This window comes from Nothobranchius furzeri, chromosome 2 (genome assembly GCF_043380555.1).
Source record: "Nothobranchius furzeri strain GRZ-AD chromosome 2, NfurGRZ-RIMD1, whole genome shotgun sequence".
NCBI lineage: Eukaryota > Metazoa > Chordata > Actinopteri > Cyprinodontiformes > Nothobranchiidae > Nothobranchius > Nothobranchius furzeri.
Window position 1 is genome coordinate 61,596,134 of NC_091742.1, and position 24,490 is coordinate 61,620,623.

The following is a 24,490-nucleotide window of genomic DNA, read 5'->3' on the forward strand; positions in this document are numbered from 1 at the left end:
ACCTCCTCCTTACACACAACGAGCCGCACGGCACACCACCTTACATCCCCATCCACACACACACACATACACACACACACACACACACACACGTTTAAGGCTGAAGCCGACGTCTGCACTGCAAAGCGGAGGGGTGGAGATGGGGGTTGGGATGTCTGAGCCAAAGAAATGTGTACGTTTGCTCATCGGTCCCATTAATTCATGTTTAAAGCTGATACAAAGCTCAAAAAGCTCGAAGAAACTGACTTCAAACATAAGAAAAACCTTTGTACAAATCTCCAAAGGTGCATTTCATCTTATTTCTCTATTTCATATTGCTGGAAGATGTTTATGAGTGCAGGGATAATTCAAACATGACAGTGGATGCGACTGTATCTGTGAGGGGTGTGGGGCTTGCCCCTGTGCTGAATAATTGCTCTGTCAGTGGTGCTCATTTGCAGGCAGGGCCGAGTTCTGCAGCAGCACCGGAACAAAGGCAGCGAGGAGGAACGGCAGCGAACACCAGGGTCTGAGAGCAGAGACTGCAGAGGCCGGACGGACCAGCAGAGGAAAAGCTGCTTGTTACACCCACCCTCAAACCAGAGAAAATAAAATGTGTTCATAGTCTCGGTCTGGATATGCATCACCGGTACGAGTGGAGATGTCAGGGTGAATAAACGATGAGCTCATAGACACCTAAATAATTTTGACGTTAACAATATGCACAACCTTGCACGCAGCTACTACCACATCCAAATCTAGTTCGGTGTCTGCAAATTGCGCAAAAAATACAATTAATTTGCAAGTTACAAAGTGGACATGCACCTAACTGTCAGGTAGAGATCAGACTAACCCCAGTTTCACACTGCACGCATCAGCGAAACGGAACGGCAGCGAAGCGGTACCACTTCAAATAGTATCCAATTATAGTCTATGGAGTGTTTCAAACCAGCCGCGACGCGGCAAATTTCCGGTGCGTCCCAGAAGCGGCATGCCGCACCGCGCCGCGCTGCTAAAGATAGGATCGAGTTCTATTTTTTCCATGCGCCGCTTCTGGGACACGTCAATTTCCGCAGTCCACATAGTGTGAGGCAGGAAACCACATGGTTTCAGTGTAAAATCCCTGGTTATTTTCAAAACAAAATGCAACGTTGCGATGTTATATACAACTTACGTCAGTACGTGTGACCGAATGGCTTTGTTTACCGCCAGTTTCTTTCAAGAAGTGCAACGGTGTGATTCCTCATGGGGGTTGTGATCTCCAGATGAGCAAAGTGTCAGAAGTCTCGAGGGATTTTAGAATCTCGCGAGTACAGCGAGGCGCAGCGAGGAAGCCGTGCTGCGGCCAAGACTCTCCCGGTGTGAAAAGGACCGCTTTGAAGTTCGCGAGTGAGCCGCTCCGCTGCTGTTCCGCTTGCTGATGCTTGCAGTGTGAAACTGGGGTTAGATTTTCAGCATGATCAACATAATCTAAAGTTAAAAATCGGTTTATTTTAGGGGCTCCTCAAATGCACCAGTGCCAGGCAGCGAAACAAGGCTAAATGCTAACATTTACCCTAATTACATATTCAAAATAAAAAGATGTTATGTGAATTTTTGTAGATTTATATACATGAATTAGAATCTGCAGTTGTATAAAAATCAGTATCGCCCTAAAAAAAACTAGAATTGTTGCATCTCTATTACCAAACAACCACATTACGTAGAGAAAAAACGTTTTTATAGTCATCTCAGTGTGCACTCTATCAATATTGCAAATGACCGGAATAAATCAAAAGATCATATTCCATGTAAGAAAATGCTGTATTAGCCACCTTATGCTACGGATGCTAGTAATGCTAACATAACTCCCAGTAAAGTTATGTTCAAAAGCACAAAGGTGGAGAAAATCATCAAGTCAACGTTTTGTTCCACTTTAAAGATGTGGTTCACTGACAAAACATTTTTTATTATTATTTCTGATTATAATTGAGTCATTTTGAGTTAGTCATGTAGGCTGAACAAATAGTCTCCTACACCTATCTCCTATCTGTTACTTAACTTTCATGGACTCACCCATCTCGACTCGCGACGGGGAAGGCTGTTGTTTGGTTTAGCGTCCAGGAAACAGTGGAGAACCTCTTGGCTAGTAGAAGCTAACTGTTGGCATTAGCAACTCCACCACACAGCAGAACTCCTCCAGGCTTGTGTTATTTGTGGAGATAAAACATCAACGTTGCAGAGCAAACTGAGTCAGTGGTAGATGTGTGTTGCTGTTAGCCAATCAGAAGCAAGATGTCCAAATATCAGTAAATAAGACTCCAACTCCTGTCGTCTGAAGCTACTGTCCTCTCCGGCAGATTTCTCCATGCTGATGAAGGCGCTTCTGGGCTTCGTTTCCCCAGAGTACAACTTACAAGGTATTCAATCCTACTAGAGACCGCTGATAAAATGATTGTTCCACAGTGATCAGTGTGTGTCTCATCTCAAATGTATGGAAACAGTCACAACCGGGCCTTTTCACTGCACGCGTAATCATTGCATAATGTCTGAGAAGTAAAGAACGCACCAGTTAACCAGTGTTATAGTGGATGGGTGCGTCTCCATCGGCCATGAATCCCAGAATAGACTGATGCGTCTTTCACCTTGCTCGTTATTGGTTTTTATCGCGTGAAATGCCGAAGTCACACGTGATCTTGCAATTCTCTGGTGATTTCGTAACCTCACTGGATGTGAGGACGACTGTGTGGCACGAGTCTACTGCTGATACGCATCTAAAACACTCCTACTAGGAGGAGATATGCTGCTGAGCTCACGGGCCCCACTATGTTACGAGCCAGTGGAAAGTTGCAGTGAACCTGCTCCGTTCTCTTTCTTTGTTGTCGTTACCCAACATTTTCAGATGAAAGTATTCTGTGGATTCTGATTGGAATTTGAGTTGGTTTTCCCAGTTTTACGGGTGAGAATGTCCCTTTGTAAATAACAGAGGCCAGCTAGGTTATATTTCACATGCTAAATTGGCAGAATTTCTGTTTAGATGACGCAAGCTGCTACAAATGCTGTAACTAAAACCAAAGGGTCAGAGGAGCTGACGGTGCCAGAGGTTCTCATATTTGTGTTTGCAGATTCTTGATGTGCAGATATTATCTGTTTGTGCTGCACACTGATTAGCTTTAACGCTGAAAAGGATTTGTGTTTCGTTGCAGTGAGGCCTCAGCTAAACTAATTAGCTACATGCTAGAAAGTGTGACTCTCATTATTATACTAGATTATTTCAAGTAGATAAATGTTAGAGATCCACTGGAAAATCCAGTTTAATTGGCAGCAATCAGCAGTATTTAGTTATACTGACTAGCATCACTGTGGTAGCCGACGGCTAGCCCCGTATGCTATTTTTTAAAAGACGAACTCTGCTTTCATAGTTTCTGCATTCAATTTAATGAATAAAGACATTCTTCAAATTTCACATCAAAAGTTTTCTGATAAAACTATGTTTAAAGTTAAAGTCCCATTAGTCATCACACACGGGTGAAATGACATCTCCGCAGTTGACCCATCCCCGTGAGCTGCAGCAGTGGCTGCGCTCAGGAACTATTTGTTAGCTTAAACCCCCTAACCAAGGGCGTCAGTTTGTTTTCAGAATTGCTGGGGACAATAACCATTCACTTGAGTGGGGTTTAAAAATTGCTGGGGACAGTAAAGGCAGGCTTTTTTGAAAGTGGGGGGGACACAGCTGCCAATCACAAATTTTGCCGGGGACATGTCCCCGGCGTCCCCGGTTAAAATGATGCCTATGCCCCTAACCGAGCCCCTTAATGCTGAGCGTCAAGTGGGGAAGCATTGGGCTATATTTTTAAAGTCTTTGGTATGACCCTACAATGGATTTGAACCCACAACCTCCCAATCCCAGGCAGGACACTCATACCAATAGGTCACTGAGTTGGTTAAAGGGGTCAAATATGCAAATCTTACTTTTTGCACACTTTTGTGTTGCCATGTGTGTCTCTACTGTGTATATAAACACTAAACATGAATAAAAACTATCCATCCGTTACCTGTCAGTGTTTGGTTTCAAGAATGATGCGCCTAAAACATGTTATTTTTTCAAATAGTACCCATCTGTGATGTCACAATAGGAAAATTAGCACACACACCCAATCTTCTGATATCGAAGGAGCAGTGGAGCAGCTCCTCTCAGATATTCAGGCTCCTCAACTCAAATCAGCCAATCAGAAGGTAAGTGGGAGTGGCCAGTAACAGCTTAATTTTTACGTGACAGAGCCCTGAAACGGCTCACTGTGGAAGGTACTGAAACTGTCAATAAAACTGCTAAAATCACTTTATGCAAGTGTGATTCAGCAAATAACGTCATGACCCTGTTATAAATGTACAAAACGAAAGACTAAAATAAGTTACATGGCCTCTTTAACATGAGGATGGTAATTTAATATAACTATCACTGGTTTAACTGATTTGCATGATGGGTATAAAATGGGAATTATCCACTTTGCTTCTGTGCCTTTTCTAAAATAGGGAATCCAATTTTGTACCAGCAGCCTCTAAAATTAACCTTAAACGTCTCTTGTTGTAAAACTTTGGCTCCTAAAATTACTTTTATTTAATTTTCACTGATTTCATGGATTACTGGGCATTTTAAATGTAGCTTATTGTGAATTTGTCAATGAACTTTCATTATTAGATGTTGATTCATGCTAGCAGTAACATATCTCCTGTGCGGACATGTTTACATCCAGAATAATTGTTTACATATCAAATCATTATAAAAACTACTTTGTTTTAGTCCTTTGAGATCAAATGGAATCTGTCTGCATCAGTACTGGGAAACAGTACAAAAATGGGAAATTGGTCTGGACCCTAGAAACTAAAATCAGTGCATTTAATGTTGCAGGACTTACTTAATATTTGGTCAGAACCACTAAAACAAACCAGACTGATGTTAGGAGACACTCCTGCACATGATCACCAGACCTCAGAAGGACAGCTGAGGTTGATGTGAGCCTGAACCATGAAAGACACAGTCCTAAAGTCTCTCAAACCACTATAAAATTAGAAGGAGAGAGGAAAGCGGTCCAATCTGACATGCTCCTTCCACATCCTGTATTAGTCTCACAGAAAGAGTCATCAGCGAGGGCTATAATCAGGCTGTCAACATCAAGGGACGGATCTCAAAGGAAGCTAACGAGACTTTTAGAATCCTTTTTTTTTTTTTAAGAAATGGGAGAGGAGGTAAGGAGGATGGGCTGAGGGAATCAAATGTGTGCCACCTTCTGCCGGCACCAACTAGAGACCGAGGAGGGAAGAAACCAACAAGCTAACGTCTAATCTCCAAGAAAGCAGATGCCAGCTGAGCTGATGCCAATCTGCTGGAACTGGCAACAGGCTCCGCTGATGATAGTTTGATCAGAAAACTATTTCAAAGGGACATTCTGACATTTTAAGACAGCAACAGATTGCTACCATCTTAAAACAACATTGATGTTTATTTCGTCGACAACTTTTAGTATGTGTCAATCTTGTCACATAGTTGGTCTTGTGTTAACACTCTACAGCCAGGATTAGCTGAAAGGATTATAAATTGACCCTTTTCATCTAGATTAGAATTTTCCTGCCGATCGGATCATTTTAGACTGGTGGTGTTCCTGTTTGACGGGCTGCTTCAGGTCAACAAAAGGAGCAGAAATGAGGTTCATTAGCATTAGAGTTTTATCTTGAGAGCAGTGGCGTCCCCAAGGGGTGGCCATGCCCACTCTTAAAAAAATTGCTGCCCCCCCAGGGAAGACCAGTGTAAATAAATTATATTACTGTTTACTCAAACCATAAATTCATCTAATTTATTCAAGACAAACGTGAAACTCAATAAAATATATATACAATTAATGAGTAAAGATTAATCTGAATGAAAAAAATAATTACCGTATTTTCCGGACTATAAGTCGCATTTTGGGGGGAAATTTTATTATTTTTCTTACAAAATCTGAGACAAAGCGTTCACATTGCAAGACAAGTACCGGTAACAATAACAGAATAAACAATCAGGGCGCAGCAGTGCGCCACGGTCTCCAGGAGAGGATGGTGGTGTTTCAAACCCTCCCAGCGGGCGGGGAGAGCTCATTCCTGGGTCGGAGCCGGCCCACAGCAGCGCGGTATACATAATTTGGTATATAAGTCGCAGGACCAGCCAAACTATGAAAAAAAGTGTGACTTATAGTCCGGAAAATACGGTATATATGTTTCTGCTGGTCACCATTAATTTTTTTTATATATCCAGGTGAATTAAATGTATGTTCAGACCGACTGATGCTGCCACCAGATCTGATCCCCATTACAGCATGACTCATGCTGTTTACAAGCGCAGCATTCGCACAAACTGCATTTCACCAAGTGGCCAAATGACATCCGAGGACTTGTGAGGACTCAGTGGAAGTAGATGTGGTGTATGGGTACATTTGCAATGGTACACTTGATTGTTGGAAATGAGAAAACTGATATTTTCCAATTAAATGTTCATAGTATTGTGTATTTGCTTACAATAAAGTTGCGAGGATGTTGAAATTTTAGATAATTTCCAATTCCCATGAACCCTAAAAGTTATTCTTTTTTACAGGATGCAGGCGGGCTGGCTTACGTTTTGGTTTGAAATGGAAGGAGAAACCAACAGTTTGTTTCAAACAAAGTCAATCAGATATGAGGCAGTGGAGATCTAATCACCCATGGGGACATCTTTATAAAAGGTTGGAAGACTCTGGTCTCTCTCAGGGATCACCAAACATCCAAGAACCAGAAAAATCAACCCAATATTTTGCTGAATGTGACTTTTTTTTTCACGAGCATGCTTTGATGTGATGCCAGTTCAAAATAATTTAGACTGCTTTAAAAGCCTAAATCATTTACTGATCCTTGTTTTATACGTTTTAGGGACGTGGATTGTCCTGGGTTTAATCTGCTAATCCGGTCACCACTCCCAACAGCGGGATCTTACTGAGATTAACACAAGAAGGCATCGCAAGTTCATCCTGTTGAACCTTGATGTGAACATGCATCCAACTCTTCCAACATGAATGTTCCCTCTAATAACTTATGAATCACCAACAACAAGGGATTATATCAGCAGAAGTTTTCAGAAGTACTAATCCTGCTGAAGAGGTAGAGCTCATAAATATAATCGTGATGGATTTCTTATTACTGCTACAAGTTTGAAATATTTAAAAATCTGATAAAAGCAACTTATCAGAGGTATCAAAACCACCTAATGATTGATTTAATCGGTGTCTGCAAATGCGCCACTGCAAAACAGCAATGTAAAAAGTCCAACGTTTTTCTAGCCCATAAACACACCATAGTTAAGCAGTTAACTGTGTTGCAGATGTTGTAACTCCCCTTTATTCATAGTGTACAAGCTTCAAATTAAAAACAAAAGAAAAACAGTTTTTTTTCTTAATTAGTACCGTGAAATAAAATGGAAATGGACAAAGTCAGTATTGGCAAATCAGAACTGCATTAAAATCACAAATCATTATCAGCCTTCAAACCCAGGACCAGTGCATCTGTATATTAACATTTGATTGCAATTTTGATATAAATGGATATATTTAAGAGCCAAAAACAACAATAAAAAAATTCCGATAAATCAGCCATCAGCTCTGCAGCAGTGCACTTCTAAAAAGATTCTGGATTGTTTCGATTCCAGCTCCAAACAACAAAACAATTTATTCACCAAAACAATTAAAAATAAACCAAATTTGTCACATTGCAACTATACGTTTATTTTGTCAACATTTGAAGTAATTTTCCTTTTCTAAACTCACATAGATGGCAGAACAACGGCAAAACACAGTGGATGAATGAACAATCCCTTTCGGTATTTTTCAGTAATGACTATCAGGTGTTTTACTCAGATATTATTCCAAACGAGTCTGTTTCCAAGCTCTTATTTATTCCACATACTCCCTAATGGGACCGCTAGGCTTCCATAGCAATGCTTCTGTCCGTCATAGCTATTTGTCCACGTTTTTTTTCCTGTAACAAATTAATGAGGCAGATTTACTACCCATTGTCAATTATAAACAGGCCTGACATTAAGCCTTGTATAGTAGGCTACATTGATTATTTTATAACAAAATTAACTTTATTCTCATGTGCTTTACTTGCCATCTTTTCCTTAAAATTTGAACTTCAAATATTTTAGAATTTACATAATCAGATGCTTTTTGTGTTTAGCACAAGGCCCATTTTAATTAAAATATTTAAATATAAGTTAAAGTGGGCACAGATCATAATAAACAATACCCTGTCTATGCGCTGAAGAGGGGAAATCAATGTGGTACTAGTATTAAATAATGATTTCAATTATATCATAACTCTTATTGACCCAAAACGAATAAAAACCTGTGATCTATTGATTTTTCATGGTGCGGAAGTTGAAGAGTTCAAGAAACACGTATTCTTTCAAAAGCAGCTTTGATCAAAAAAGATAACCAATTACCACCCAAAACAGGAGTGTGAGTACAGTATTTTTACTCAAATTACCCTGCATAAAAAGGGTAAAGACCCTTTTGGTTACCTTCACAGTAGAACCAAACACAAGCTGAACCTTGTTCCATTAACGCTTACAGAAAATAAGCTGTTTATCATTTTCATACTGATACAATAATCTGCTGAAAAGCACGACGACGGCCGAGCTGTTCATTACCGTGTGGAAGGGCAGGGCGGTAACGTTGTTCGTGGAAAGCCCTTGAAAGCATGAAAAAGACTAAATGTTTGTGAAAGTGACACTTTTCTGTTTGCAATTACTGCTGAGAGCAAATAGCGGGGAGTCCATTTGCCAGGAGGAAGTGACAGACCGTGTTTCGGTCAATTACGACCAAAAACCAGAAATGCAATAAGCTACGGAAATCCCTTAAATCTATCTAAACTGTTTTTCCCAAACTTTTCACCTTCAGATCCACATCATAACACTTGTGTAGAGATTTGATCCCAGATTTCTTTTGATTTGACAATACAAACATGCTTAAAAACCTAAAATGATTCAGAGTATAAAGAAAAACACCAGCTCATGTTCACTAAAATACACTCGTGGCAATTTAGTGCAGTTTTTGTAGCAATTATGCTACAAAAACTGCATTTGTTTTTCAATTTTATTTTGATTTCTGGAAATCATCTCAAGACCTCCTGACCCGCAGTGTGCTCCCAACTAGGGGTAGACCTGATATATCGGTCGGCCGATACATCAGGTCGATAATTACCATTTTCTTATGCATCGGCGTCAGCCGATATTTGTCCCTACTAAAGCATTTATTTAAAGTCTAAAAAGTCTAAAGCACATATTTAAAGTCAGGCACATCCCCAGACAGCCCGGTGCTGTTGCAGAATTTAATTTGCACGTTTTATGCTCACTGCATCTGCATAATAAATACTCTAAATTAACTTTATTTAGATGTCTGACTTAAACACTGAGCGGTGCACAAAGTTAAATCCAGAGTTCAAAAACTGAAACGACTTCAGAAATGTTGTGCATCAACTGATGTTATTAGTGACATTTCAGCAAGAAAATAAGCTGGAAAATGTCTAGGTATCGGCCATAAAAACCAGCAATACATATCGGCCATCAGCCGACCATTTCTCCTGCATAATGGCATCGGTATCGGCAATTGAAAAACATAAATTGGTCATCCAAACCCAAACCACTGGGTCTAGAGCCACAGGTGGATCTTTGTACAATCCGCTCTTACCATAAGCAGCTTTGGCTAAAGGTATTAAAACAAAAACAAATGTTTTTAAATCAATGAGCAAGTCTCAACGTTAAAGAGCAAACAGAGTCAGTGGTAGAGCCGTGTGGCTGTTCTCCAATCAGAGGCGAGACGTCGCAACATCAGGAAATAAGACTCTAAATCCCGCCATGTTCTGCTCCCTTCTCCAGCTAACTTCTACGGCTGGCAATGAATGATTTAAGCATCTTTTCAGTTTTTTTGTGGAATTATTGCATAGATTTTACATAACAGAATGACATTAGTACACGTTTGCATTTTCTTACATAATTTACTGCAAATATACACATCCTATAAATAGCATATTCACGCTCTTTCTGCCAATGTTTAGCATTTTTTTAATCTTGCAATGTAAATTTAGACTAAACTAAATAGTGTTTTTGTTTGTTTGTTTTTTTCCAGAAATGCCAACAAATCTCATGGTAGATATTTAGAGGGGAAACAGATTTGCCTTTAATCATTTGTTTTTCAGTGGCACTAATCTTCTTCCACAGCTTTCTCAAAAACTATACATCAACTTTTCACAGCAGCAGCTCTAAACCAGTTTTCCTCTAGTGGACTGAGGGTCACCTATCGCGTCATACCCGTGCCACAACCCGTGCACGCGCATTGGGTCCACAGCGCGCGTGTGAACGGGACTCGCGAGCAAAAATATACATGGCGAGAGGTCATTTGTGCACTGAGAGGGAGCAAACTGTGTCTTTGAGCGCACAAGGATGTGCACAAGTGACAAACCTGCGTGCGCGCATTGTCAACGAGCACACGGCAGAGGAAAACGTGCGCGCGCGGCAGCCTCTGTGCGCGCTCGGCAGCCTCTCTGCGCGCTCGGTTTCTGACTCCTGCTCGCTCGGCTGTAAGGGCTTTTGGCACTCTGGAGGCGTGGCCTGTGGCAGATCTTCTCTGTCCTCTGATTGGTTAGTTTACCCCGCACTTTACCCTCTATCTATATAAAAAAGTCTGATATTCAGTAGTTGCTGGCATATCTCAGCTGGGAGAGCGGGTGACTCTCGCCCTGGAGGATCCAGGTTCGAGAACGGGCAAGGAAAATGCAGTAGATGTCATGTTAATTTTTCTTAATTTCAGGTATTTTACAGTTGTGACCGTTCAACTGTCATTAAACGTCCGAATGTTTGCTGGGCAGTGTTTTAAAAAGTGCACATAAGCTAGATGATTTTAACCATATAAAATTATATTTTTTGTGATACTGGAAAAAAACATACTGAAATAAAAGTACTGATTGAAAACTTTATGACTGTGGTTGTACAATATATGACTCACTAATACACTGCAAACTCCCTTAGAGTGGGGCTTCGAGAGAGAGAGAGAGAGAGAGAGAGAGAGAGAGAGAGAGAGAGAGAGAGAGAGAGAGAGAGAGAGAGAGAGAGAGAGAGAGAGAGAGAGAGAGAGAGAAAGAGAGAGAGAAAGAGAGAGAGAGAGAGAGAGAGAGAGAGAGAGAGAGAGAAAGTTCTTGCCTCATTAATGAATTGTTTATTTTTTTCAGTATTTAATTGACAAATTATCCTTTCAAATAATTAATTGATGAGTTACATAATTGTCCATTTAGAATTGTTGAATGGACTGAGTCAAGTTTGGTGCACTTTATATATTTCAAAACATGTTTTTTTTTATTTTAATGATGCATATAAATAATTTAAATGTTAATTTAATGAAATATTTCTATTTTTTCATTACCTCACCCTTGTTTTGACAAAAACGGGACCTTGCTGGATAATATCATGGAGAAACTATTTGTTCACAGTACATGGCTCAGTGAGGATCTGTGTACCAAAGGAGGAGATACTCAGAAATCTGTCTGCAGATTGTTACAACCCAGACTGGAAGTGGTGGGCTGTAATAAGAAAGGAGACCAAACAGAGGAGTGGGGGTTCAACAACTGATTTATTTAACAAAAGTAAGGATTTACTAAAGCAAGTTAGTGAACAGAAAATGGCCATCTCATGCTCGGATGTCCCTCAGCAGGGTGCAGCACTGTTGAAGGTCATCTGAATGAAAGCTTGATATGCAGTTTCTTTATGAAATGGACAATTATGTAACTCATCAATTAATTATTTGAAAGGATAATTTGTCAGTTAAATACTGAAAAAAATAAACAATTCATTAATGAGGCAAGAACTTTTCTCTCTCTCTCTCTCTCTCTCTCTCTCTCTCTCTCTCTCTCTCTCTCTCTCTCTCTCTCTCTCTCTCTCTCTCTCTCTCTCTCTCTCTCTCTCTCTCTCTCTCTCTCTCTCTCTCTCTCTCTCTCTCTCTCTCTCTCTCTCTCTCTCTCTCTCTCTCTCTCTCTCTCTCTCTCTCTCTCTCTCTCTCTCTCTCTCTCTCTCTCTCTCTCTCTCTCTCTCTCTCTCTCTCTCTCTCTCTCTCTCTCTCTCTCTCTCGGACGTTTAATGACAGTTGAACGGTCACAACTGTAAAATACCTGAAATTAAGAAAAATTAACATGACATCTACTGCATTTTCCTTGCCCGGACACGAACCTGGATCCTCCGGGGCGAGAGTCACCCGCTCTCCCAGCTGAGCTATGCCAGCAACTACTGAATATCAGACTTTTTTATATAGATAGAGGGTAAAGTGCGGGGTAAACTAACCAATCAGAGGACAGAGAAGATCTACCACAGGCCACGCCTCCAGAGTGCCAAAAGCCCTTACAGCCGAGCGAGCAGGAGTCAGAAACCGAGCGCGCAGAGAGGCTGCCGAGCGCGCACAGAGGCTGCCGCGCGCGCACGTTTTCCTCTGCCGTGTGCTCGTTGACCACGCGCGCACGCAGGTTTGTCACTTGTGCACATCCTTGTGCGCTCACAGACACAGTTTGCTCCCTCTCAGTGCACAAATGACCTCTCGCCATGTATATTTTCGCTCGCGAGTCCCGTTCACACGCGCGCGAGTCCCGTTCACACGCGCGCTGTGGACCCAATGCGCGTGCACGGGTTGTGGCACGCTTTAAACGCCATAGTCACCCACCACCCATCTTGTACACACACCCTCCCAGATCCACAGGCTAAAGATGGTCTCTGTGTTACTGGATTGTCACTCCTCCCTGATATAAGCATAAGACAGGAAATTCTTCATATGTGAAATAATCCCCAGAGACGCCTGGCTCAGAGAGCAGAAAGAAAGAGAGGTAGAGGACGGAAGTTGGAAGAAAAAGAGAAGATTGTGGAGGAATTCGTGGGCGAGGAGCTGTTTTATAGACTAAAATAAGGGTGTGATGTCGTTGGTCTACGGTGTGTGCCATGTGTGTGTGTTGTGTATATTAGCTGTCTGCTGGGTTGTGTGTGTGAAGACTGGAGCTTACTGACTTAACCACAGGGTGTAGCTCGGGGCTTTGAAGTCCACTCTGCACCATGGGCTGAACTCAAACGCACGCTACTGTACAACATCCCATAATAATTTAATCATGGTTTTTACTCACAGGGAACACTGACGTCTCTATTCCACTTGTAAAAACTCACAGACACTAAGAGAACTTTTAGACCTGATCACAACAACCAGGTGTTTTCATTTAGCTAACAGGCCAATAATTCTTTTATAGACAGGCTTCATTCATTAACCCTCAGTAATACACTCCGCAGGTAATACGGAGATGTTTACTTTTAAAACTGGAGGAAATCTATAATAGCTGGAATTATAATGAATGCGTCAAGTTCAAATGGCAGACGGAGACCTTAGACAGAGGCAGTCCATATTCTAGATGGATACTGTCGAATTCTGAAAGCTTTAAGAAGAAAAAAGGGACAATTCAATTTCAAACCCATCGCTGACAGAAATGCAGTCTGGTTTTGAAGGCCAGAACATATTTCTGACTTTTGACCAGGTTTGATACCAATTTTGGCTGATTTGATTACATTTCTAAGAAATAACAGAATAAACAAGTTACTAGGGATGCTCCGATCGAGTCACGTGACTGGAAATCGGACCGGATTGTGTGATCTTAATCAGAATAGGGTGAAAAAGATTGAATGTAACCGTAGAAATCAACAAAAATGATCTTTTAAATACATTCTGCGTATTTAGATTCTTTAAACGTAACAACTGTGGCTTAGTTTTACTTTTAACCACTTCCACTACATCAGTATTACTTGTTGCATGGATGATAACAACACAGCAACGTCACACACATTACAGGAGAATTCAGACATTACACTGTGCAGTTAGCTAGCAGGCTAACGCAAAGTTATTATATAACATCAGGAAAGCCAAAATGTCTGCAGTTTGGATGTATTTAACAGCAAAGGCAGAGCAACAGACACTTGTAACGTGTGTTTACGGAGTTAACGTTGTGGGGAAAAAACAGAGCTGGTTTCAACACTACACGTGCGATACGCCACCTTAAAAACAAATGTCTTTGTGCTTTTCCTTTTAGGGTCACCACAGCAAATCATCTGCCTTCATTTAGTTCTGGTCAGCAAGCTTAAAAATAAACAGTCATAACAATGTTCAATACTCCCAGTTCACTGCAGCAATTCAGACAAAAGCACGGAGCCAGCCGACGCCGAAAGATAAGTCAAAAACAAAGAGAAACTGCCTACAGACAGGTTAAAGGTCACAGCCATGGTGACAGCATGTAAATGATAAATGGCCTGGCCTTGGATAGCACCTTTCAGAGTCAGAGGACTCCAAAGCGCTTTACACTACAGTGTATCAATCACCCGTTAACACACACATTCACACCCTGGTGGTGATGAGCTACGATGTAGCCACAGCTGCCCTGGGGCGAACTGAGAGAGGTGAAGCTTCTGAGCACAGGCGCCACCGGTCCCTTCGATCACCACCAGCAGGCAGGGTGGGTTACGTGTTGCCCAAGGACACAACAGCAGCATTCTCTGTCGGGAGCTGGGATCGAACCTGCAACCTTTCGATTACTGGAAAAACCACTCGACCTCTACTGCTGCCTCCAAGCATTCACTGCACCCGATGACTGTGGTCGGGTTTTACGGTATCACAGAGCTGAGGTATGAGCTGCCTTCTCGTTTTGTGTGTGTGTGTGTGTGTGTGTGTGTGTGTGTGTGTGTGTGTGTGTGTGTGTGTGTGTGTGTGTGTGTGTGTGTGTGTGTGTGGGCAAAACTAAGACTCTAAAAGTCAGACATGTTCTGCTGTCTAAACCTTGAGTAGACACTAAATAGCAGAGGTGTGACCAAGTCACTGCTTTGCAAGACACAAGTAAGTCACAAGTCTTTCCAGTCAAGTCTCAAGTCAGGTCCAAGTCAAAGACAACCAAGTCCGAGTCGAGTCCAAAGTCAATGATCTGGAAGTCCAAGTCAAGTCCAAGTCTAACTTTGAATTTTCAAGTCACAATCAAGTCATCTGCACAACTTCAATTTAATGACGATGATAATAAATTCCAGAATTAAAGCTTCTTAAAGCTTCGTTTATTTGCTCAAACAAGCAAAAAGTGCAGCTTATTATAAACAAAGTGCTGCTGCATTTAGCTGTGCAAGATCAAACCCAGAACCAAGAATGATTTATGAGTTTTGTCCATGTCGTGCCACTTTTTGCTAAAATATCAAATATGCTCAAGTCATCATCAAGTCAACAGATGCAAATCGATTCAAGTCGCAAGTCATTGGCATTCAAGTCCGAGTCAAGTCGAAAGTCTTTTTAGATTGTATCGTTGTCAGAAGTCATTAAAATAATGACTCGAGTCCAAGTCATGTGACTCGAGTCCACACCTCTGCTAAATAGTAATAAACAATAATGAATCAAAAGGTATATGATCTTATATAAAATCATCTTCTGTGGCTGGTTTCAGTCGGATCAGTAGCAGAGATGTCCCTGTTTCTACTCCTCTTCCTGTTCATAGGAGGTCTGAACTTCCCATGCCATCTGTTTTTAATTAGCAGCTCTACAAGGAGCACGGAGATCTGGACAGCAGTGGTCCAACGCTTAAGTACGGAGGCCTTGCTCTACAACGGCAGCAGGCAGGTGGATGAAAATATTAGATCAGGATGAGCTGACCTTTTGACCCAACTTTATGCCGTCCTTTCTTTAATGAAATTATGTCTCACTGAATATTTTCGGTTTGGAGAGAGGAAATATGTGTCACTGAGGAATGAGGAGCGGAAGTTTCTGGAAGTCATCAGAAACATGCAGACACCATCTGCATGGGACTTTTTCTTCTACAGTAGAGAAGCGACACAACCCAGACACACAGCATTCATAATAAACACCACTTGTTACATGTGGTGGGAAAACCCACACCTCAGCGTGGCACATCACACACACACACACACACACGCACACACACACACACACACACACACACACACACACACACACTCGTCTCAGAGTCAACAACTGTCAAACCGTCATGGAGCCAGTCCGTCATCCAGGCGCTACATGGGGAAACCGCCCTTCAGTAAAGCATCCAAAACCGTCACAACTCCTCGTCATCACCATCCCCCAAACTGGAATGAGTCACAACAGGAGGATTGGGAATGCACACAACATTTCTTGGGCTGTTGGATGGAGGGAAACCAAAAGCACGCCACCCTCATGATAAATGATGAACAATGTGTTATGTTCTGACATCTATTTCCACTGAGTCCCCCAGCTGCAACCAAAGGGGCACGATGAATGGTTTCACATGTTCTAGACCATGTTATGAAAAACTGATTTACGTAACACAAAATAAGAAGTCCCATGAACCTCCCAACCTGCTCCTAGTACGGAGTGTATTCTATTTTTTTATTACTCAATAAAATAAACTTCTAAAAAGGAACTAAAATGAAGAAAGTTGAGATCCAATTTTAAGAAATATTTTATTTATTAAAGGCTGGATTACAACCCTTTTTCTTCCATTTGATTCAAGTTTTACTTTCTAAAAGATGTGTAGAGATGTACAAAATCAGCTTTTTTTATCCATTTCTGATGTCTAAATACAGTCTAAGTTGTCTCGTCTCGTCTTCTTCTGCCTGTCCGGGTCTGGGTCGCGGGGACAGCATCCCAACTAGGGAGTTTCAGACCGTCCTCTCCCCGGCCACCTCCACCAGCTTCTCCGGCAGGACCCCAAGGTGTGCCTGGGCCAGTTCGGAGATGTAACCTCTCCAACGTGTCCTGGGTCGACCAGGCGGCCTACTGCCGGCAGGACATGCCTGGAACACCTCCCTGGGGAGGTGTCCAGGTGGGATCCTAACAAGATGCCCTAACCACCTCAACTGACTCCTCTCAATATGGAGGAGCAGCGGCTCTACTCTGAATCCCTCCCTATCCCTAAGGCTGAGCCCAGCCACCCCACGGAAAAAACTCATTTCAGCCGCTTGTATCCACGATCTTGTTCTTTTGGTCATTACCCAAAGCTCACGACCATTGTTGAGGACTGGGCGGTAGATCGACTGGTAAATGGAGAGCCTTGCTTTCCGGCTCAGCTCCTTCTTCACCACAACAGACCGCTTCAATGTCCGCATCACTGCAGATACTGCCCCAATCTACATGACGGGAGACCGACAGTCTAACACTTAATTTCCTATACCAATACTAAATCATTTTAGGTAGCTAACATGACAAATCTATCATTCAAACTTTAACTTTAAACATTACCTTTGCAAAATATGATTACTTCAATTTAAGTTACGGCAGTTGAACCAAACAAAAAAAAAAAGCTAAAAAAATGACCACGGCTTTGTAATATTTTGACATATTAAGTGAGAAAAGAAGTAGTTAAGGAGTTGGATGTATAACGTGTGCATTGTACGTAAACGTTGTGTCATTTTAGGAGTAAAGAAAGAGATAAGATGAATTTTCCAATGCCAATTTTAGCCAATAATATCAGACATCCCTATAATCTAGTTTATAATCTGTAATTAGACATTACTCAGGCATAGGGCTGCACAATATATCGTAAATATATTGTTATCACGATATCAGCATGCACAATATGCATATCGCAAAGAACAGATAAATATCGTAATGAATGGTCGGCTCAAATGTTTGCTACACATGATGCATTCTGTCATTCAAACAAAAGCATTACGTTTTTTTAACACATCAAATGGAGCTCTTCACCCATTTGGCCAATTGGGTGGGTTCCCATAGGTTAGAGTCCCGCCCCCGAGGCGGACGGCACTTCATTTTGATGGTTAGCAAACACCTGAGTTAGCCTAGTTCTGCTCTTTCTGCTGATTCTGCTTTTCCAGGGATCCACTGATTGCCTTTTCTTTTTTCCTTTCCTCACATCTTTTGCTTTTCTCATTTTTTACTTCTTTGTTTTTGATTATTGTAGTTCCTGAGTTACGTTTTTATTTATCACAAGTAATATCCTCATCGCAATATTAATCATTGTTATGGAATATCGCAGGTTTTCCTAATATTGTGCAGCCCTACTCAGGCACGTCTCCAGTTTTTGCTCAGATTTTTAAAAATTGTTTAAATCTTCTTTTTTCATTCACATAAGTGACACCAGTCTATTACTAGGTGCTGCGATGGACAGAAGACAAAGGTGGGAGACAGAACTTCGTGGAACATCGCTGCCATCATCTGCAAGAGTTGCAGTGGGTGCCCCAGTCCCAGGGCTCTTACTTACTACACATTTCTTTTAATGCTGTGACAAAATGTTAGTATTTTAGTGACTGTTAGCATATAGCAGCTAATGCTATGTATGTGAGTAGGATGTTGAATAAACCCGAACAAAGTTCACAGGTTTAGTACGCTATCCACTGCAAAAGCAGAAACATAATTTAGCTTCAATTGCTCACCCTTGTTGCGACAGATTGGGTTGTCGGCTCAAACCCCGGCTATATGACTAGTTTATACTTCTCCGTCAGCAACTTTGTGCTCAAACACACACGTATTGGCCGAGACGTTTTCCATTTACACTTCTCCGTCGTTGTGTCGGTGTCCTGAAGCAATTCTCAGCCAGGACAGCAGAGGGCACAGTGCTGTTCTGGCGCACCTTTCACATTCTAGCCACGTCTCTACAACCAGTGAGTGAATGTGTTTGTGAACGGGTTGTAAAGCACTTTGGAATCCTCTGACTCAAAAAAGAGCAAATCTCTTATTATTATTATTTTGTTTCTGTCAGTGGTTTAAATTAAGTCAAAACAGCGATAACGATGATCTACGCTGCAGACAAAAACCAAAAATACCAGGAGCATCCGAATGAGTGATGATGTCGGGAAACAACGGATCAATACACTCAAACTTACTGTGCTTTAAACAGCAAAGAGAGGAGGTCGTGTTTGAAATCCATCCACAGATTTCCTGTGTGGGGAGGAAGTGTCTCAGCGAGGCTTTCACCTCGAGGTGCTCTGAGTGCAGGCTATTAGTGTAAGTGATACGGCAATATTGTGGTCAGAGCGAGACACTGGATGAGCGTACAGCATCTCCAGGACTCGAGGGCTTAGAGGATGTTGGCAAAGTGTCTTTCATTAACATAACAGGATGAAGTGAGGACCGAAGCAGGAGTTGTTATGAACAAAAAGTAGGGCAGCATCACAGGTTCGATGCACTGAGACCTTCGGTTCGGTGAAAGCGTAATGACTTCCTGCACTTGAGGGATTGAAGGGTGAGGTCATTCATCATTTGACGTGTGCATGCTTGGAGCTCAGGACATGTCTATCTGATTACTACTGTGTCCTGCTGTAAACTCGGATCTGCTGTTGTGTCCAGTTACAGAACATGAGGGAAAGGCTTCAGGTCCAACAAATCTCCAGTACTTTAATTTGCAAACACTAACCCCCCCCCCCCCCCCCCCAAACTCAAAGGATAGTGACACTAGAAAGCTGAAGACCCAACATGAGCTGCAGTGACAGCACCTTTCTTCTTATCCGGCTCTCAGAGAGTACAGACGCTTTTGCTTCAGCTCCCTTATCTGCTTTTCCCAAGGCTCTCTGTCCTGTCTGCCTACAGAGCACTTCTTTGCATTCCTCCTGAAAATCACTACTTCTTTTTGGAAAATGGACTTAATTAACTGGTCATTCAATGCGATTGTTAAGATTTTATCTACGATGAGAACGGAGAAGGGGGCTCCCACCTGTCCTCAAGGGACATACGCAGCGGGATATGCACTTGATTCTTGGGAGGTCTGGCGAATCGTGTGCCTCTCTCAGTTGTCCATCGAGGACGTGGAAGAGTTGTGGATATTCGGCCTGATGATCATTGGATTTCTTCTGATTGGAGTGGGTGGATATCTGGTTTTCTGGAAATTTGGGAAGACGGGAGCGATTGGAGTGCGACCCGTACCCACGGAATGTGCCGCCCGTGCGGTGACCTCACAGACTGGGACGTTACTCGAGGTGAATCGTAAACTGGACAATGTCCTCGAGGCATTGCCTGTGTTAGTGCGCAAGATGGATGTCATCTCGGAGAGGGTCGCCGGACGGTGTGGGGATGTTTAGAACGCATAAATTGGCTTCACTGGTGGACATGAATGATCACATAATAGACTCCAAGGCAGAGAGGACAATTATCTCTGTCTGCCCTAAACAAAGTCTTGTTATCCTAATCTGACGCCAAGGCAGCCTCCAAAGCTGCCATCAATATCAACCCCCATGAAAGGAGGAATGTAGACAGATGCTGTGACCCGACCTTCCCCCCCCCCCCCTGCCTTCAGATTGTGACTTCTGCTTCGAGGTCATCAACCTGCAGGAAACTCAATGTGCTCTCTGGCCCTCCTCTTTCCCTCCCACCTGTTTGACTGCAGCTGGCTGAGCACTGTACACTGGCAGCTCCCGTTGGAGGATTCAGGAGTCAAGTTCCTATGCTCTGGGTCACTGGAGCGCTGGCAATAAAGCTCATTCTGATTCTGATTCTGATGAGGGAAAGGCTTCAGGTCCAACAAATCTCCATGACTTTACCCCCCCAAACTCAAAGGATAGTGACACTAGAAAGCTGAAGACCCAACATGAGCTGCAGTGACAGCACCTTGTTACCATGACACAGAAATAATTCACCACGGTAACAGCTTATTTTGGAAACAAAGGCGGAAGAAGAAAGAAGATCCAAGAACTGTGATGGCAGAGCTCTTAATTGGCAACGACACGTTTCAATGCCATGAAATACAAGACCAGCAGCCATCATGAATCAGTTGTAGGCGTGCGTCTAAAGATGACTTTCAGAAAGGTTCAACAAAATCAATCTAGTAGTTCAGGTAGAAATTTTACATTAAACATGTACAGAAGATCTTATAGCCTACTGTTTGGGCCACAGATGACAGATAATAACAATGACAAGAAGTTCCTATTAATTTGATAAATTCTAAATAATGAAGAAAACATTTAACATTCTGCCTTAAATCTGGGTTAATCAAAAGGTATTCTGCAAGAGATGTCACTTCATTAATGGGGTGATTCATGATTCATCCAAAGGAAAAGTGACGTTGCTGCAGGGGAAGACCAAATGAACCCGTCGCAGGTGAGTCCGTCCATCAGGAAGGAGCTGGGAGCAGTGCCGGTGTCAGCTCTGCAGCAGACTGACACCGGCACACATGAAACTGACTGGGTGTTGCTTTGGCTCTGCACAACTGAATCAGACATATGTGAACACACACACACACACACAGACACACACACACACACACACAGACACAGACACACACACACACAGATTGATGTCCAACTAGACCAAGCCTCGTTGTCAACACGTCAAAGCAGATTGAGTCTTCCAAGTTTTCTCACTTAGTAGCTGAGATCCATACCGGTTTCTGTGTCTGTTGAAGGGATGAACAGGAAATAGCTGAGTTGGAGAACAATCGAGCCCGATGAAATGCATTCTGGGACTTTTGGCTTGAAAAGTGCAATGCTGTGCTGAGTTAGTGGTGAGAATGTGGACGAATAAAACTCTGATGAGGTTCTGTCTGATCTGAACTGAGGAAAGCACAAAAAAATGAGGGTAATGAGGTGATGTCAAGAAATAAAGGCCTTATCGTTCTTATATAAATGATAAATGACACGCACTTGTATAGCACCTTTCAAGGTCAGAAGACTCCAAAGCGCTTTACACTACAGTGTATCATTCATACATTCACACACACTGGTGGTGATGAGCTACGATGTAGCCACAGCTGCCCCGGGCCGCACTGACAGAGGCGAGGCTGCCACACACAGGCGCCATCAGTCCCTTTGACCGCCACCAGCAGGCAGGGTGGGTTAAGTGTCTTGCCCAAGGACCCAACAGCAGAATTCTCTGTCCAGAGCCGGTATCGAACCTGCAACCTTCCGATGACCTCCTGAGCTACCGCTGCCCTAGAACAACAAATCACAGCTATTTTACGGTTTTCCGCTATTTTATTTAATGTTCTAGTGACTTTTTTGCCCCAACTTTAAGACTTGATTGTAACTGCTAACTATCATCATGATGCACCAAGACCACTCAATAGCTTTATAAGGGTTTTCAATTACCAGAGGTCTTTATAATGGGGCGACGGTGGCACAGGAGTTAAGTGCTCGCCCCGTAATCGGAAGGTTGCAGGTTCGAGCCCCGAACAGTCCGTCGCTGTCGTTGTGTCCTTGGGCAAGACACTTAACCCACGTTGCCTGCTGGTGGTGGTCGGAGGGACTGGTGGCGCCAGTGCTCGGCAGCCTCGCCTCCGTCATCCCCACCAGTGTGTGAATGTGTGTTTGAATGGGTGAATGACTGTGTTGCAAAGCGCCTTGGGGGGTTCCAAGAGCTCTAGAAGGCGCTATATCAAATACAGGCCATTTTTACCATAATGTCCCAAAATCATTGGCTATCCTTGTTAAACTCATTCAGAAAGTCAGTTGGTAATTTTATACTCATTTCATGAAACAAAGTCCATCATTTAGCAGAAAAACTGTCAATGCTTTTGTTTAATGCTTTTTTATTCTTAATTCAGCAAATGTGTCATATGGGGGTGTGTATGGCAATAATCTGGCGATATGATATAAATCACAATATGATATTATGCAATAACAAAAGCCAGATGATATTTGTAATTTTTAAGACTAACTCTACTTGGGAAACTCTGGCCAGAATCTTCCAAGACACATCTTGTTATTACGAGACCTCGCTGTTCCGTCAGAATGAAAGCGGTAAAAACGCTGCCACCTAGTGGTCAGTTTCAATAGCAACACACAAAAGAAATACACTAAATGTGGTAACACTGTACAATAACGGTCACTTTATTGCGTTACTTAGTGCATTATTAAGCATTAATAAACAAAGGGTTCCTTTATTAACGTTCCTGGTATTGTTAATAAGTGTTCTTAAGGTTAGGACAAAGGGCTGGGAAGGGGGGGTCTGCTTAGTAATGCATTACATAATATGGTTAAGTAGTTGCTAATTATTTAATAGTTCATTAATGTTAAATATTGCACTAAGTAACATTAATGAAGGGACACTTATTTTAAAGGTAACGCTGCTTTAAATGATCAATTCAACGTCATAACACGAAATATCATATAAGTCTTTTAAATCACACACAAACACACACACACACACACACACACACACACACACACACACACACACACACACACACACACACACACACAAGTTTAGGTGTAGGCACTTAGAAAGCATGTCTGAGAAAAGTTCCCACTCATTTGAGTGGGAGCTAAACTCCATCTATTCTGATGTTACGTGTAAATCACGTGTTTTATTTGATCTGTTGGCAGTTTGGAAAAACCCCCAACACATCCGGGTAAAAGGCTCTTTGACTGGGCAAGCTGAGAGGTCGTGGAGTAAAATAGGACTATTATGGGGGATGGTTCATTGCCCCAAGAATGAGGAGTTACTTTCAATAGATTGTGTCTGAACCTATCAATGACTGCAGTGTGAGAAGGTACAAGACACATAAGAAAGCGTGGAAACCCTCTTACCCTGTATCGACCATCAGAACTATTTAATGAAACAAGCAGAAAAAAAACTACTTCGGTCAGCAAAACCGTTTAATTAGAAAATTTATGATAATCAGATCTCAGAGATTTCATTCATTGCAAACGGAATGTTAAACATCTTTTAAAGACTGGTTATTTTGACAGAAATATGAAGTGATTTTTATCAGACTTGGACCATGGATGAACAGAAAATGCACCATTTAGGGGTAGCATTAGCAGCTTGCTAATACAATCTCAAATCTCAAACTGGAATGAAACTTTACAGATTGGAGCTGTTTGATAGGTACTTTCCACCATTACCTCAGTGCAGCATCGTCCAGTTTGGAGTGGTTCCATTGCGCCCTCAAAAACATAAAGAGAGCCGAGGATAACTAGCGGCAGACACAGAGAAGCTTGAAGAATACCTCGCAAAAAAACTCTAAAAACATGAATGTTTAATTCCCCGCAACTGGAGGAGTGAAAAGATGCGCAGCAAACATTTTATTTGTGGACAGAAATGACAGGAGACGTGGGTTTAGAGGTGGCGAGCGCATGAAGAGGTGGAGGAGAACGAGGGACAAATTTGTCTGTTATAAAGTCTCTTATATACGAAAAACACAATATGAACACACTATCTTGGACCGGATACATGACAGGATACCACAGAACAGCGCTACGCCCCCTGGTGTCCTGGCGGGGAATTGCTTTGCAACAATACCCAGGAGACGGAGAAGTATGAGAGCAAAACGTCTCCGTCCGTGCGTGTGTCTCTCCCTTTTGGAGCTGATGGAGAAGCATGAATCAGGCTTTAGTCCTGGGTGCACTCAGACTAGCCATTAGCTCATCAGTCCTGAAGCCTTTAAACTCCATTTCACAATACAGAGATGTTTTATTAAAAACTAACGTGTGTTAGAGAAATCCCTAAAGCTAATGGCAATACGCTAACTGGTGGTACTACCTGTA

At 42.2% G+C, this 24,490-nt stretch overlaps 1 protein-coding gene across 8 annotated transcripts in view; it reads right to left on the reverse strand.

Moving 5' to 3' along the window:
* LOC107377230 (microtubule-associated protein tau) overlaps window positions 1-24,490 on the reverse strand; it is a 98,708-nt gene that overhangs the window by 60,604 nt on the left and 13,614 nt on the right. Inside the window, exon 1 of one of the 8 annotated variants that reach the window (XM_054747644.2) lies at window positions 3-140. The exons of the other annotated variants lie outside the window; for them this stretch is intronic. The gene's annotated coding sequence lies outside the window, so the exon portion shown is untranslated. Of the gene's footprint in view, window positions 1-2; window positions 141-24,490 lie in introns of those variants that run through there. 8 annotated transcript variants of the gene reach the window in all.